We start from the raw sequence: 16,025 nt of genomic DNA on the forward strand, positions 1-16,025 counted from the left end.
GAACTCGTCAGAAAATTTGCACTCTGTATTGGCTATTAGCTAATAACTTTCTCTTTTGTGTGATATACAATTAAATATAGGGAACATTAAACCAGTAAAGACAAGAGACAAGAAAGACAGTACACATTTCTTTAATCCTTAGGTCCGAACATATTTGCTCTCTATCTTGCTACAGCTTTACACGACATGCTTTCCTTTCTGTGAAAGAATCTATTACCTCATCAAAGCTCGTCAAACGTTTGGTACAAGAAAAATCGAAACGTCGTTGTCTAATACTGAAAAAGCTGTTGCTACCAAAAGTACCCAAAACTATTGTGTGTTCTCGACTTGATGATGTGTATTTTGGCACTGTCTGCTAGATAAAACGAAACAGGTCTTTCCAATATTGAAGCAGTTGTAACGTACGCCAAAAAGCGAGACTGTTTTGGCACAAATGATCATTTTTATCTATCTCTAACACATAAATAACACGACAGAACATAATTCACCAATATCAAATGCGTATTGGGACTACTACAAGCAAAAAGTTTTACTGTTTAACATTTCATTCATTTTCTCCAGTTTCTCAAGCATGAGATCGAATAGTAATAGACGTACGAAATTTTTATATAAATTTCTAATTGTCATATTCTTCTACATAGCTTGTGCGATGTCCCCGTTTCTTCTCCTCCCTCGTTCTAACAACAATCTTGCCATCACTAATTCAACAATTCCTACCATTGTTAAAACTTATTCTCGGGTTAACGTCACTAGGCCTGTCAGAATAATCAGTTTAGTTATCCTGCGTTTATTCTCCAGTTAGGCGTTATCACATGTTCGTACAACAAATTTTTCCGAGCTATTCCGAGAACTTAAGCGGCTTCTAACCAGGGACGGTACAACTGACCCTTAGTGGTGGTGGTGGTTAGTGTTTAACGTCCCGTCGACAACGAGGTCATTAGAGACGGAGCGCAAGCTCGAGTTAGGGAAGGATTGGGAAGGAAATCGGCCGTGCCCTTTCAAAGGAACCATCCCGGTATTTGCCTGAAACGGTTTAGGGAAATCACGGAAAACCTAAATCAGGATGGCCGGAGACGGGATTGAACCGTCGTCCTCCCGAATGCGAGTCCGGCCCTTAGTAATGTAGCGGCCTGGCAAAAATTTTCTTTCAAAATTTCATTTTCTTGGGAACAGTGAGAAGATTAATATGCAATCTTTTTTACGTGTTATTTCTGTTAGTGGTTTATTTCCACTCTGATAGGCTGAATGTATGGATTTCGCTAGTAATTATAACAAGGCCGATCATTCGCACACCCAGTCAACCACATAAACAAACATTGATTGGTATTCACCTGTTCAGGTTTATTCGACTCAGCTCGTACAGCCCCATCCCCTTTTGTCTGCGGGAAAGTATTTTATTTCTAAGTATGACGGGAATTCCCTGGGCAGAGACACCATGTACACTATGCACGCATTAAAAAATCAGCTTATGATTCGTTCAGAAATCAACTTAGAATGTGTTAAAAACCAACAGAGACGCGTTTCAAAATCATATGAATAATCGGTGGTCCAACGTGCGCTGGATACTAGGCGCTTTGTGAAAGGTTTTTATTCTTCAAGAATATTAATTTGCCTACCCCTAAAACTGCGTCCGGGGCAGATACCCCGGTTTGCCCCCCCCCCCCCCCCTCCCCTCTGGACCCGGCCTGAGTCCAACGTGTGTCGCTGGCGGTAAAAGTCTAGAAATTTCTTCCTCCCACCTGCTATCACAGAGTCTAGAATGGAGACACCGCTCAGCGACTGGTAAAACGAAACAGGAGCCGAGAAGTCCCTACGCACTGGTCGCAGTGCAGGTTGCCGGTGCTTCTTACTGCGGGCAGTGTGTCACTTGCCGAAGGTGTGTGACAGACAGAGAACGCATGCAGCCGTAAAACGTTCTCAAATTTTTTCTCATCATGAATTTCTCTAACTACTATGAATAATACCAGTAATAATGTAGGGTGTTACAAAAAGGTACGTCCAAACTTTCAGGAAACATTCCTCACACACAAAGAAAGAAAACATGTTATGTGGACATGTGTCCGGAAACGCTTACTTTCCATGTTAGAGCTCATTTTATTACTTCTCTTCAAATCACATTAATCATGGAATGGAAACACACAGCAACAGAACGTACCAGTGTGACTTCAAACACTTTGTTACAGGAAATGTTCAAAATGTCCTCCGTTAGCTAGGATACATGCATCCACCTTCCGTCGCATGGAATCCCTGATGCGCTGATGCAGCCCTGGAGAATGGCGTATTGTATCACAGCCGTCCACAATACGAGCACGAAGAGTCTCTACATTTGGTACCGGGGTTGCGTAGACAAGAGCTTTCAAATGCCCACATAAATGAAAAGAGGGTTGAGGTCAGGAGAGCGTGGAATTGGTCCACCTCTACCAGTCCATCGGTCACCGAATCTGTTGTTGAGAAGCGTACGAACACTTCGACTGAAATGTGCAGGAGCTCCATCGTGCATGAACCACATGTTGTGTCGTACTTGTAAAGGCCCATGTTCTAGCAGCACAGGTAGAGTATCCCGTTTGAATTCATGATAACGTGCTCCATTGAGCGTAGGTGGAAGAACATGGGGCCCAATCAAGACATCACCGACAATGCCTGCCGAAACGTTCACAGAAAATCTGTGTTGATGACGTGATTGCACAATTGCGTGCGGATTCTCGTCAGCCCACACATGTTGATTGTGAAAATTTACAATTTGATCACGTTAGAATGAAGCCTCATCCGTAAAGAGAACATTTGCACTGAAATGAGGATTGACAAATTGTTGGATGAACCATTCGCAGGAAGTGTACCCGTGGAGGCCAATCAGCTGCTGTTAGTGCCTGCACACGCTGTACATGGTACGGAAACAACTGGTTCTCCCGTAGCACTCTCCATACAGTGACGTGGTCAACGTTACCTTGTGCAGCAGCAACTTCTCTGACACTGACAATAGCGTTATCGTCAACTGCACGAAGTATTGCCTCGTCCATTGCACATGTCCTCGTAGTTCTAGGTCTTCCCCAGCCGCGAGTCATAGGCTGAAATGTTCCGTGCTCCCTAAGATGCCCGATCAATTGCTTCGAATGTGGCTCTGAGCACTATGGGACTTAACATCTGAGGTCATCAGTCCCCTTGGCTTAGAACTACTTAAACCTAACCTAAGGACAGCACACACAGCCATGTCCGAGGCAGGATTCGAACCTGCGACCGTAACAGCAGCGCGGTTCCAGACTGATGGGCCTAGAACCGCTCGGTCACTACGGCTGGTCACCTCCACAGCAGTCCATATGGTAGCGTTAGTTGTAGCATTGACTTCGGCACTCGGTGTTATGTGCGTTTACATGTGGAAGAAATATATATTGTAGACGTCCTGGCTGGGTTAGAACTCTGTATGACAGGCGTATTGTAAAAACAAATGGTAACCCACACCTGGTAATGTAAGAAATAGGAGTATATACACACTTGTACATTTCTTCTTCTTCTTCTGCTTCATAGGACCCTTCAGGATCACGAGTGGCATGTTTTGCACGTCTTCTTTCTTCCCAAAACCTCTCGCTTCTTCTGGTTCTTTTTTCTTCTGCTAAGACAACTTCGATTTTGGTGCCCGGACACCTGTGACCATCCACCAACCGTTTATACTTCTCCTTGTCCTGTACTACTGCCTGCAGATTCCTTTCTTTTATTTCTACAGCCTTCCAGTCATCTCTGACTTCCTTCACCCAGTTGTTTCCCGTATGACATGTTGCATCCCATATCTTCTTAGTCAACCTCTGCTTGTCCATCCTCATAATGTGCCCAACAAATCGTAACCTCCTCTTCTGTATCTCGCTCGATCTGGGTTCAATATTTTCGTACAGTTCCTATCGTGTTCTGTGTATCCAGATATCCCCATGTTTTTTGGTGCCCCATATGTCTCTCAAAATTTTCCGCTCCTCCTTCTCCAACTGCATACAAGGTCTCTTGGTGATTGTGGTCGTTTTTGATGTATACAGAGGAGCATTTCTTACAGCTGCTGTGTAATGTAGCAATTTGGCACTCCGTGACAGATTTTTCTTGCCATTTGTTGTTTTTACAGCATACCGAAGCTTCTGCAAAAGCTGTGCCCCATCTACTGCGCTACTGTTACTCTGTATGCCACCAGTTATCCTCTCCCCCAAATAACTTGTGCATTTACATACAGAATATGGGAAAATATGGAGAAATATGGAAAAACGGCACAGATTATCAAAAATGCGGTACAATCCGGATACGATATAGTCATTCAGGATATCTGTATTAACACATAGGAAGTAGTAGACATTTTTTGTGACATAAGCACTTGATCAAAATGTCTGGAGATCTGTTAGATACTTTCCCATAAAACTAGAATTTTGTTCCAATGAAGAGAACTATTAGAATCACAGCATCATCTGCTCCCAAACTGATTGAGAAATTTGCGCTAAAGGTTGAGAAAGTTCACAGGCCCCGCTACACCTGGAAAAAATCTGCAGAGTTTGTTGTTTATACAGAGGGTGGGAGGTAGAGAAATTACGTCACACATACACTTAGAAATAAAAGAAAACGCTATACAGATGGAGTAATCGGCAGAGAGGGGCCCCAGATTCTTAAAGTAATGACTAAATATGAAAGAGAGATTGATGCCACATTTGCTTCAGTAGTGAAAAGACGATGCATTTTAGAAAGAGACATGATGACTAGGCGAAATTGTCATACTCCCGCGAGCTCTATGTGCGTGAGGAAATGGTAATGTTTTCCTGTTGTGAATGCTGTGGTATTCTCTCCCAATGCGTACGAGTTGCAAATCAAATATATTTGAAGTTGCAAAAATATTTGGTTGCAGCGTAAAGCGATGCATTGGATCACATATCGGCACAGAGACAGATGAACTCATGTGAAGTCTGCTGACAGAGAACAAAAGGGGCTCTGTGTACAACATAGATTGCATACATTTCATCTGTATCACCTAGATTAACACCTAATACTGTTTCTCGGTGTTTGACTATTTTTTTTAACCATTCAAATGGTTCAAATGGCTCTGAGCACTATGGGACTTAACATCTATGGTCATCAGTCCCCTAGAACTTAGAACTACTTAAACCTAACTAACCTAACGACATCACACAACACCGAGTCATCACGAGGCAGGGAAAATCCCTGACCCCGCCGGGAATCGAACCCGGGAACCCGGGCGCGGGAAGCGAGAACGCTACCGCACGTCCACGAGCTGCGGACTTTTTAACCATTTATCCTACATTTGACCCTTTTTTCGATTGTTCTCTCCGACAGTATCAGCTGTGGGATATATACTGATTTCGATACATATATAATTGACTGTTTTGAAGGAGAATTAACGTACACTAGTGAGAGGAACGGTCGCAGATGCAGTCAGCTCGATTGCTGTTTTATACCTCCGCGCCTTCGTGCCGAAGGTCACGTCTCACGTACGTGAATTGCAGGGTCACCTTACAGCTCTGTGTGCCAGCCTGTGACTTCCTGTCGCCATCCTATGGTTTTAATGTCTAGATTTTGCCATCATACATTATTATTTTTTAAAAATAATCAATTACACGCTTGATATAAGTGGATCTGGATGACTAAAGGGAATTTCCTCCATTGGTACGCACATATACAAGGAAATCACTTCCACCCTACCCCTGCCCCCGTGACAGTCACGTCTCAGTACACACATAAAGTAGTGTGTAATTGTATCCATACTTACAGGGAATAACCGAAAGTGTTGGTATCTTGGGTCTTTACTCAGGTATTTTGCTTAACGATATGAATCATCTAATAAACTGTGTCTGAGATGTGGAGGTAATGCAGAATATTATCCTTCTGTCTATAATTTTAATTATTTAATGTGAAGCTCAATTACCGAGATTCATGCTTTTGGTGTGCTTGTATAAAACAATATATTGTGTGACGTATACTACTACAGAGGGTGCATTAGCGCAGAATTGAGAACGTAAGTGTAGACTGTGCACATTATGTTAGCAAAACACACGTGTTAATTCTATTTAATACTACACTCCTGGAAATGGAAAAAAGAACACATTGACACCGGTGTGTCAGACCCACCATACTTGCTCCGGACATTGCGAGAGGGCTGTACAAGCAATGATCACACGCACGACACAGCGGACACACCAGGAACCGCGGTGTTGGCCGTCGAATGGCGCTAGCTGCGCAGCATTTGTGCACCGCCGCCGTCAGTGTCAGCCGGTTTGCCGCGGCATACGGAGCTCCATCGCAGTCTTTAACACTGGTAGCATGCCGCGACAGCGTGGACGTGAACCGTATGTGCAGTTGACGGACTTTGAGCGAGGGCATATAGTGGGCATGCGGGAGGCCGGGTGGACGTAACGCCGAATTGCTCAACACGTGGGGCGTGAGGTCTCCACAGTACATCGATGTTGTCGCCAGTGGTCGGCGGAAGGTGCACGTGCCCGTCGACCTGGGACCGGACCGCAGCGACGCACGGATGCACGCCAAGACCGTAGGATCCTACGCAGTGCCGTAGGGGACCGCACCGCCACTTCCCAGCAAATTAGCGACACTGTTGCTCCTGGGGTATCGGCGAGGACCATTCGCAACCGTCTCCATGAAGCTGGGCTACGGTCCCGCACACCGTTAGGCCGTCTTCCGCTCACGCCCCAACATCGTGCAGCCCGCCTCCAGTGGTGTCGCGACAGGCGTGAATGGAGGGACGAATGGAGACGTGTCGTCTTCAGCGATGAGAGTCGCTTCTGCCTTGGTGCCAATGATGGTCGTATGCGTGTTTGGCGCCGTGCAGGTGAGCGCCAAAATCAGGACTGCATACGACCGAGGCACACAGGGCCAACACCCGGCATCATGGTGTGGGGAGCGATCTCCTACACTGGCCGTACACCTCTGGTGATCGTCGAGGGGACACTGAATATTGTACGGTACATCCAAACCGTCATCGAACCCATCGTTCTACCATTTCTAGACCGGCAAGGGAACTTGCTGTTCCAACAGGACAATGCACGTCCGCATGTATTCCGTGCCACCCAACGTGCTCTAGAAGGTGTAAGTCAACTACCCTGGCCAGCAAGATCTCCGGATCTGTCCCCCATTGAGCATGTTTGGGACTGGATGAAGCGTCGTCTCACGCGGTCTGCACGTCCAGCACGAACGCTGGTCCAACTGAGGCGCCAGGTGGAAATGGCATGGCAAGCCGTTCCACAGGACTACATCCAGCATCTCTACGATCGTCTCCATGGGAGAATAGCAGCCTGCATTGCTGCGAAAGGTGGATATACACTGTACTAGTGCCGACATTGTGCATGCTCTGTTGCCTGTGTCTATGTGCCTGTGGTTCTGTCAGTGTGATCATGTGATGTATCTGACCCCTGGAATGTGTCAATAAAGTTTCCCCTTCCTGGGACAATGAATTCACGGTGTTCTTATTTCAATTTCCAGGAGTGTATATGAAAGTCATCCATACATTACGACGACCCTCCATGGAAGGGTAGCTTTATCACATTCTTCCATACAGTTGTGTCTTATACATTTACTAAGACAGACGTTGGATTTAAACCAACAACTTTCGGAGAATTAAATAAAATGTTGTTGACTTGTATGGATGCACACCCGTTTCAGGTAATCAGGACCGGTAACTGGTTCTAAAACTATGTCCTGCATGTCTATAGTTCTAACTACTTAAACAAGAAATCGGTTGCACAAACTACCAGACAGCGATGATGTGGACTATATCTTGCTGGCATTCTACGTTGTACATCTGAATGACTGTCTATTCGTCATAAGCAAATCACATTTCAAAATCAGTATAGGATACAATATATTACCAGAGGTTTCTTTATAGGTTTAAGAATATGGAAAATACTAGTGACAGTAAATCTGAGAATGTGAAGGCAACTATGCATCTCAAGGAGCCTGATTGTCTTACTAGTAAATATATAGAAGAAATTATACCTTCCTGAAATGTAAAGGAGGCAATATCTTGAGCTGACTTAGATCACTATCTATTAAACTTTTCGTAGATGTAGTCCTATTGTCGTACTGAAATTTGTCAACTGGGAAGTAATACGAGTTCATATGTTGACCGTGTGATTATGACGTCTTTTCTGGACATGACTCCTAGAATTACAATACGTAAGTGCTATATTTTAGATTGATATGAACCTGTTGTGGGAGGCTGTAATTGTAATGGGATATTCGGTGATGGCAGGATGCAGCACCGTATCTCAATACTCTTCTTAAAAAAGGCAGTCGGAACCTATAATGGATTATAAAACTATGCACTCTGTGTCTACAGTTTTACAAGGAGTATTAGGACAGTCGTGTTATGGACTATCTTTTGGTGGAATACAGTGTTGTTCTGCTATTCGTCGTAAGCTAATCAGTATGGTATGCATATAGATTACTATAATGCTGTTTTAAGGGAGTTTTTGTTGATGGCGGTAGGGATGGGACGGCTGTTGGTCAGCCAAGTTACTGCAGTTGGATAAATGCTGTAGGATCAAGATTATTAGTTACACTTATTGTGTCTGTCAAATGTACCATCTTCCCAGAGGATTTTTGCAGATGTGTCAAGAATATGCCAAAATCTAGTGGAAAATATTGCAAAAGAGGGATCTGACTACCTTGCTGGTAACGATAAGTAAAGGAGGCAGTGTGTCAAGCAGGCTTAGACCATTACCTATTAAAATTCGTCTGGAACCGCGCGGCCGCTACGGTCGCAGGTTCGACTCCTGCCTCGGGCATGGATGTTTGTGCTGTCCTTAGATTAGTTAGGTTTAAGTAGTTCTAAGTTCTAGGCGACTGATGACCTCGGGAGTTAAGTCCCACAGTGCTCAGAGCCTATTGAAATTCTGGTGTATGTGGTCCTAATGTCGTTCTGTAATTTTGTCTACTGGAAAGTAATACGAGCTTTTATATTGATCACGTGATCGTGACGTCTTTTCCTAGTATAACTCCTAAAATTAGATTACGTAAGTGTTGTATTTTGCCTGGCTGTGTACCTGTTTTGTAAGACTGCAGTTTCAATGGAATATTAAGTATTGGCAGGATGCAATAAATTACATCGTAAGTGTTGTATTTTGCCTGGCTGTGTACCTGTTTTGTAAGACTGCAGTTTCAATGGAATGTTAAGTATTGGCAGGATGCAATAAATTACATCGATAATATGTTTAAAAAAGACAATCGGGGCGGATAATGGGTTATAAAACTACACACATTATGCCTACATACGAGGGGCACTCCAAAAGAAATGCACACAACTTTTTTTTAAAATCCATCTTTTATTATACATACTTGAAAGTTCTACAGTGTGTAGATACATCCTTTAGGAACAACATTTTCATTTCTCAACATAATTTCCATCCCTCTCAACTGCCTTACGCCATCTTGGAGCCAGCGCCTGTATACCCGCACGGTAAAATCCTGGACCAACCTGTTGGAGCCACTGTTTGGCAGCGTACACAAGGGAGTCATCATCTTCAAACCTTGTTCCACGAAGAGAGTCTTTCAGTTTACCAAAGAGATGATAGTCACATGGAGCCAGGTCAGGACTGTAAGGCGAGTGTTTCAGTGTTGTTCATCCAAGTTTTGTGATTGATTCCATGATTTTTTGACTGACATGTGGCCGCGCATTGTCGTGCAACAGCAAAACATCCTGCTTTTGCCGATGTGGTCGAATACGACTCAGTCGAGCTTGAAGTTTCTTCAGTGTCACATATGCATCAGAATTTATGGTGGTTCCACTTGGCATAATGTCTACAAGCAAGATTCCTTCGGAATCGAAAAACACTGTCTCTGGTGAAAAATATGATGGAGCCATGTTTCATCACCTGTCACTATTCTTCCAAGAAATTCATCTCCATCATTCTCGTACTGTTCCAAAAGTTCGCTACATACCGTTTTTCTTGTTTCTTCGTGAGCCACTGTCAACAACCTGGGAACCCACCTGGCACAAACCTTTTTCAACGCCGACACTTTCGGTATTCTGCAGATACTTCCTTCCCCTATCCCAACGTAGCGTGACAATTCGTTCACTGTGATGCGTCTATCAGCAGTCACCAATTCGATAACTCTCTACACAATGTCTGGAGTGTGCCGCTGCGAGGACAATCCTCAACATTGCCGTGCCTGCTTTCATCACGTAACCTGCTTGCCCACCGACTAACTGTACTGCAATTGACAGCAGCATCTCCATACACCTTTTTCAACCTCTTGTGGATGTTTCCCACCGTCTCGTTTTCACAGCACAGGAATTCTATGATAGCACTTCTGACGAACGTCAAGTGTTGCAGCCATCTTGAAGACATGCTGTGACGGCGCCACTCACGGGAACAGGTTGAATTAAATTTGAAAACAAGTGGGAAGGATGTATCTACACAATGTAAAACTTTCAGAATGAAAACTGTATTTTTACAGAAATAGTGTACATTTCTTTTGGAGTGACCCTCGTATTAATTATTTAATGTGACAATTGATAACTCAATGATGCTCACAGTCATACTATAGACTATCTCTTGGTGGAATACTATGGTGTTCTGCTGGATGATTAAAACCAATTCGTCAGCCATGTTACAGAGATTGGCTGCTTCCTATAGAACCATGACTGGGAACCATGTTTTATTATGCACTCGCATCTATGGCTGGCAGAACAGTACCTTCCCAAGTGTGTTGATAACCTAATGCACTAACATTACACTAGAGAGCAGTACATTTGAAAATGGTTCCAGCACGCAGCGCTAACGTCGGTATGGTATCGTTAATAAATACCTACGAATACCCATTGAATATATAATCATTTATGACAAGTCTAATATGTTTAGGATCTTCGTGGTGTGTTACCAAAAAGTATGGTATTTACTAGTCAATCTGAGACACTTACCAGGTCGAATTAATAGATGAGGACTATAATTATCGTGAGAACAATAGTGTAGCTCTTCCACAAATGTCTGTTATACTGCCAGTCCAGTTTTTACGTATGTGTATTTCGGAGCAAATATTTGACACGTGCCTGTGCACAGATTCATCCTGTCTTTTAATGCTTGTCCGAACTCTAGATCGCTTATTGCTTATAAATGTATCATGCAATCATGATTTTTAGAACACACAACGCCATATACAAGCCATTTAAGAACTCACACAGATTTGGTAATGTAATACTTTGCACAACACAAAATTTTAGTGTGCATTCACACTCATCAATGTTTCAATAAGTACTGCGGTGAACTATTGCTCTCATTTTGTTTCCGCCTACCTCTGGGAATTTTTATTACTTTTTTGTGGAGGGTCTTTCCTTTTCCGCATTCCCTTAAGCAAATTCCTATGGTTGCTGGAAAAACCTGTGGATTCATAAAGTATGTCGGATTTGGTGTTGGCTACAAGTAGGTCAGGGTGGGCATTTGCTCCTTTACCTGGCTGTATGAATGCATTATTTTACTCATTTATGTAACGTAATCTACACTCCCGGAAATTGAAAAAAGAACACCGTGAATTCATTGTCCCAGGAAGGGGAAACTTTATTGACACATTCCAGGGGTCAGATACATCACATGATCACACTGACAGAACCACAGGCACATAGACACAGGCAACAGAGCATGCACAATGTCGGCACTAGTACAGTGTATATCCACCTTTCGCAGCAATGCAGGCTGCTATTCTCCCATGGAGACGATCGTAGAGATGCTGGATGTAGTCCTGTGGAACGGCTTGTCACGCCATTTCCACCTGGCGCCTCAGTTGGACCAGCGTTCGTGCTGGACGTGCAGACCGCGTGAGACGACGCTTCATCCAGTCCCAAATATGCTCAATGGGGGACAGATCCGGAGATCTTGCTGGCCAGGGTAGTTGACTTACACTTTCTAGAGCACGTTGGGTGGCACGGGATACATGCGGACGTGCATTGTCCTGTTGGAACAGCAAGTTCCCTTGCCTGTCTAGGAATGGTAGAACGATGGGTTCGATGACGGTTTGAATGTACCGTGCACTATTCAGTGTCCCATCGACGATCACCAGAGGTGTACGGCCAGTGTAGGAGATCGCTCCCCACACAATGATGCCGGGTGTTGGCCCTGTGTGCCTCGGTCGTATGCAGTTCTGATTGTGGCGCTCACCTGCACGGCGCCAAACACGCATACGACCAACATTGGCACCAAGGCAAAAGCGACTCTCATCGCTGAAGACGACACGTCTCCATTCGTCCCTCCATTCACGCCTGTCGCGACACCACTGGAGGCGGGCTGCACGATGTTGGGGCGTGAGCGGAAGACGGCCTAACGGTGTGCGGGACCGTAGCCCAGCTTCATGGAGACGGTTGCGAATGGTCCTCGCCGATACCCCAGGAGCAACAGTGTCGCTAATTTGCTGGGAAGTGGCGGTGCGGTCCCCTACGGCACTGCGTTTGTGGTCACCAGTTATGGTCAGGTTTTGATGGTCTTCAGACCTCATACTATACTGGTGGCGGTGAACGGTGCAGATGTAACGACCCTGCGAATGCCAACTTCAGTTGACGTTCGTGGAGGCGCATAACGCCTACTTCGTTCACCGCCACCATCGTGGTATGAGGTCTGAAGATGGTCAAAAACTGACCGAAACGGCTAATCACAAAAATAAAGGTTCTTTGCGGTGGCTATTGTTTATATTTATTTTCCAATCATTATAATCCGCATATTTTCTGGCTTTGTTGACGCTTGACAGATTAGAATTTAACTGAACTAGTTGGCATTAAAAATAATTACTCACAATTTTTCTAACGTCGTTTGGTAAAAACCACGCATTCACTTCTAGTTACATTTTGTGAAGCCGAGCGTCCTATTCTGACAGGATGAAACCACTGCATCCTGTTTCTGTTTAAGCAACAGATAAAGATATATATGATTCTTAACAGATACTGTGACCTATCATCATTCAACATTTTTGTTAGGCTCCACAACACCCCGTGGACGCTGATGATCCACAAACATTACCGTCACTGCCCACAGCGCGAGTGAATACAATCTGTTGGTGTTAACTGTTGGTGTTACCGGTACGCGACGCGGTAAGAAAAGTAAGCAAGCCGAGTCTATCGACGATATGAGACGCAAATGAGGAAAACCACCGGTCTGGACAAGGGGCAGGTTGTTTCGAACCGTCGCGCAGGAACCAGAATCTCGGAAGCGACGAAGCTGCTCGGCTGTTCGCGTGCTGCTGTCGTGAGCACCTATGGATAGTGGTTGAAGGATGGTGAAACCGGCAGTGAGCTACAAGATGTAGGACGCTCGCATCTCATCACAGAGCGTGGGGGTTAGGGACTTGCCATCTCCATAAAGTAGGATATGCGGCGATCTGTGGCAGATCTGATAAGTAAAATAATAATAACTTTGGATGACTCAATAGTGTGGTGCCAGTCTTTCAATTGGACGCTATTCCGTTTATTCGCATGTCCCTAAGCTAAACCAGTTATTCAACTGGGGAAACTGGACCTACAATTAAACGTGACATCTGAACTGCGTGTCGCTTCTGAAGGCTCCTCACATCATTGAGAGGTGAAGGCTAGATTAAAACACAGACTGAAAAATCCATGAAACGACCGGTACTCAATCCCGACATCTTCCAGTTTCCTGGCACGCGCTTTACGTTGAACGACCGAGCCCGACTTCTTACAAGTATAATCCTTGTGCAAAAATAAACGTTTCGGAGAGCACCGTTCAGTGTACATTACTGTCCGCCCCGATAGCTGAGTAGTCAGCGCGACGGAATGCCATGCAAAGGGGCCCAGGTTCGATCCCCGATTGGGTCGGAGATTTTCTCCGCTCAGGGACTGGGTGTTATCATCACCATCTCATCCCTTTAACAGGCAAGTCGCCAGAGTGGCGTCAACTAAAACGACTCCGCTCCAGGCGACTGGTCTACCCGACGGAAGGCTCTAACCACACGACATTTCATTTCAGTGCACAGTGCAAAACATAGTGCTCAGCAACAGACGTCCCTTGCTTGTTTCTATGTTGGACCTACGACTTCATCAATAACAATTGCATTAGCCACGATACCAACGAGACTGGACCGTGAATCAGCGGACACGTATCGCGTGGTCGAATGAACCACGTTTCTTGTTACACCAGTCGATTGTCCCGTCCAGTCTGACGTAATACAGACCGAAACGTGCACAGTGTCACGAACATAGGCTGGTGGAGGTAGTATTTGCAGCGGGGGACATTCACAAGGTCTTTCATGAGGCACCTGATAGTAATAGAAGGTACCATGATAGGTGTGGACCACTTGCATCCTTTAATGCTTGATATCTTTCCCGACGGGTTTGGCGTCTGCTAGCAGGATAATTGCGCGTGCCACAAGGCCAGAGTAGTGATACTGTGACTTGAGGATCGTGATAGTGAAATCACTTCGATGTCTTTGCCACCAAATTCGTCTAATCCGAACCTGATGGAACACATCTCGGAGGCTATTGGGCAACAGCTCCGCGTTCGCAAGCTTCAGGCCAGTATTTTACGGGAATCGTGTTCTGTGCATATATACCTCATGCCACATGCCAGGGTGGTTTGGCAAGTTTGGTAAAAAAAGCAAGGAAAAAATCTCACCCCATTTCTCAACACTGTCTCCTTTGAGGGATATAAACTTGGTCCCGAGATCTTTCAGCTTTTTCATCCCATCAAAAAAATAATTTCTGTCAAACTCTGCAAAATACTCGTTGACTGCAACTGTTACTTCCTCATTCGATAGAATTTCTTCCCAGCAAGACAAAGTTTCAAGTTAGGGAACAGGAAGAACTCATTTGTGATGCATTATCTTGCTGAAGGAGCGCTTTTCTGTGTGTCAACCTCGGTCTTTTTTCAGCCAATCAAAGTTTCAAACTACCCAACAATGAAGCATAATGCGGTCGTGTTATGGTTCTGCATTTTCCAAGTAATCTATGAGGATTATTCCTTTCGAATCCCGAAAAACAGTAGCCACCTTACCATCTAAAATAATAGTCTTTATCTACTTCGATACATTTTCACCAGCCTTTGTCCGTTATTTTGACTCTGGTGGGTAATGACTGATCCAGGTTTAAATCGACGCCAAAAGGTTAGCGGATTGTGATTAAACCTCGTCAGACATTGTGCTGAATGTTGTGCGGGATGCGCTTTTGGTCGACTGTGAGCAAATGCGGCGTCTACGTCGTGTACAGATTCTTCATAGTCAATTCACTGTGGAGGATATTATGCACTCGTTCAATCGAGATTCATAGTCTCAGTAATCTCACGATTTATTTTTTCGGCGGCCTCATATTATCATATCATGAACTTTGTGAATATTTCCATATTTGGTGACCTGAATTGGTTGACCAGAGTGTTCTTCGTCTTCGGTGCTTAACCGACCACCTTAAACGCATTAATCCAAAAGGAAGCGGCCTTCTGTAATCGTACAGAGTCCGACTGAACTTCATTCAAGTCTGTTTCGATTTGTGTGGCAGTCCAAATGAAAATGTTTAGGCCGGTATTACATTATCAAATTTCTTTGTCAAAGATTTGATCAAAGATGTGACCAAATATTCCATCAAATATATTTGACGAAGATGTTTGACGTAGTGCTAGAAGGGGCATTACACTGTCATCATATTTTTCGTCAAATTTCAAGATGGCTGACGACAACAACTTGTTATTAACCGCAGCAGTTACATGTACCACAATTGCACTGTGTGCACATGCGGAAGAGAAGTGGGGGGAAAAAAGGAAACATATGTGGGTGAAACCGTGGGTTTTACGACGACAGCCGGCCGCGGTGGCTGCGCGGTTCCAGGCGCCTCAGTCCAGAACCGCGCGACTGCTACGGTCGCAGGTTCGAATCATGCCTCGGGCATGGATGTGTGTGATGTCCTTAGGTTAGTTAGGTTTAAGTAGTTCTAAGTTCTAGGGGACTGATGACCTCAGATGTTAAGTCCCATAGTGCTCAGAGCCATTTGAACCATTTTTACGACGACACGATGAAAGTATTCAACAAAAGTTGTTACGTGAGCTTATAGT

The sequence above is a fragment of the Schistocerca gregaria genome, chromosome 8 (genome assembly GCF_023897955.1).
Source record: "Schistocerca gregaria isolate iqSchGreg1 chromosome 8, iqSchGreg1.2, whole genome shotgun sequence".
In the NCBI taxonomy this organism is placed as follows: Eukaryota; Metazoa; Arthropoda; class Insecta; order Orthoptera; family Acrididae; genus Schistocerca; species Schistocerca gregaria.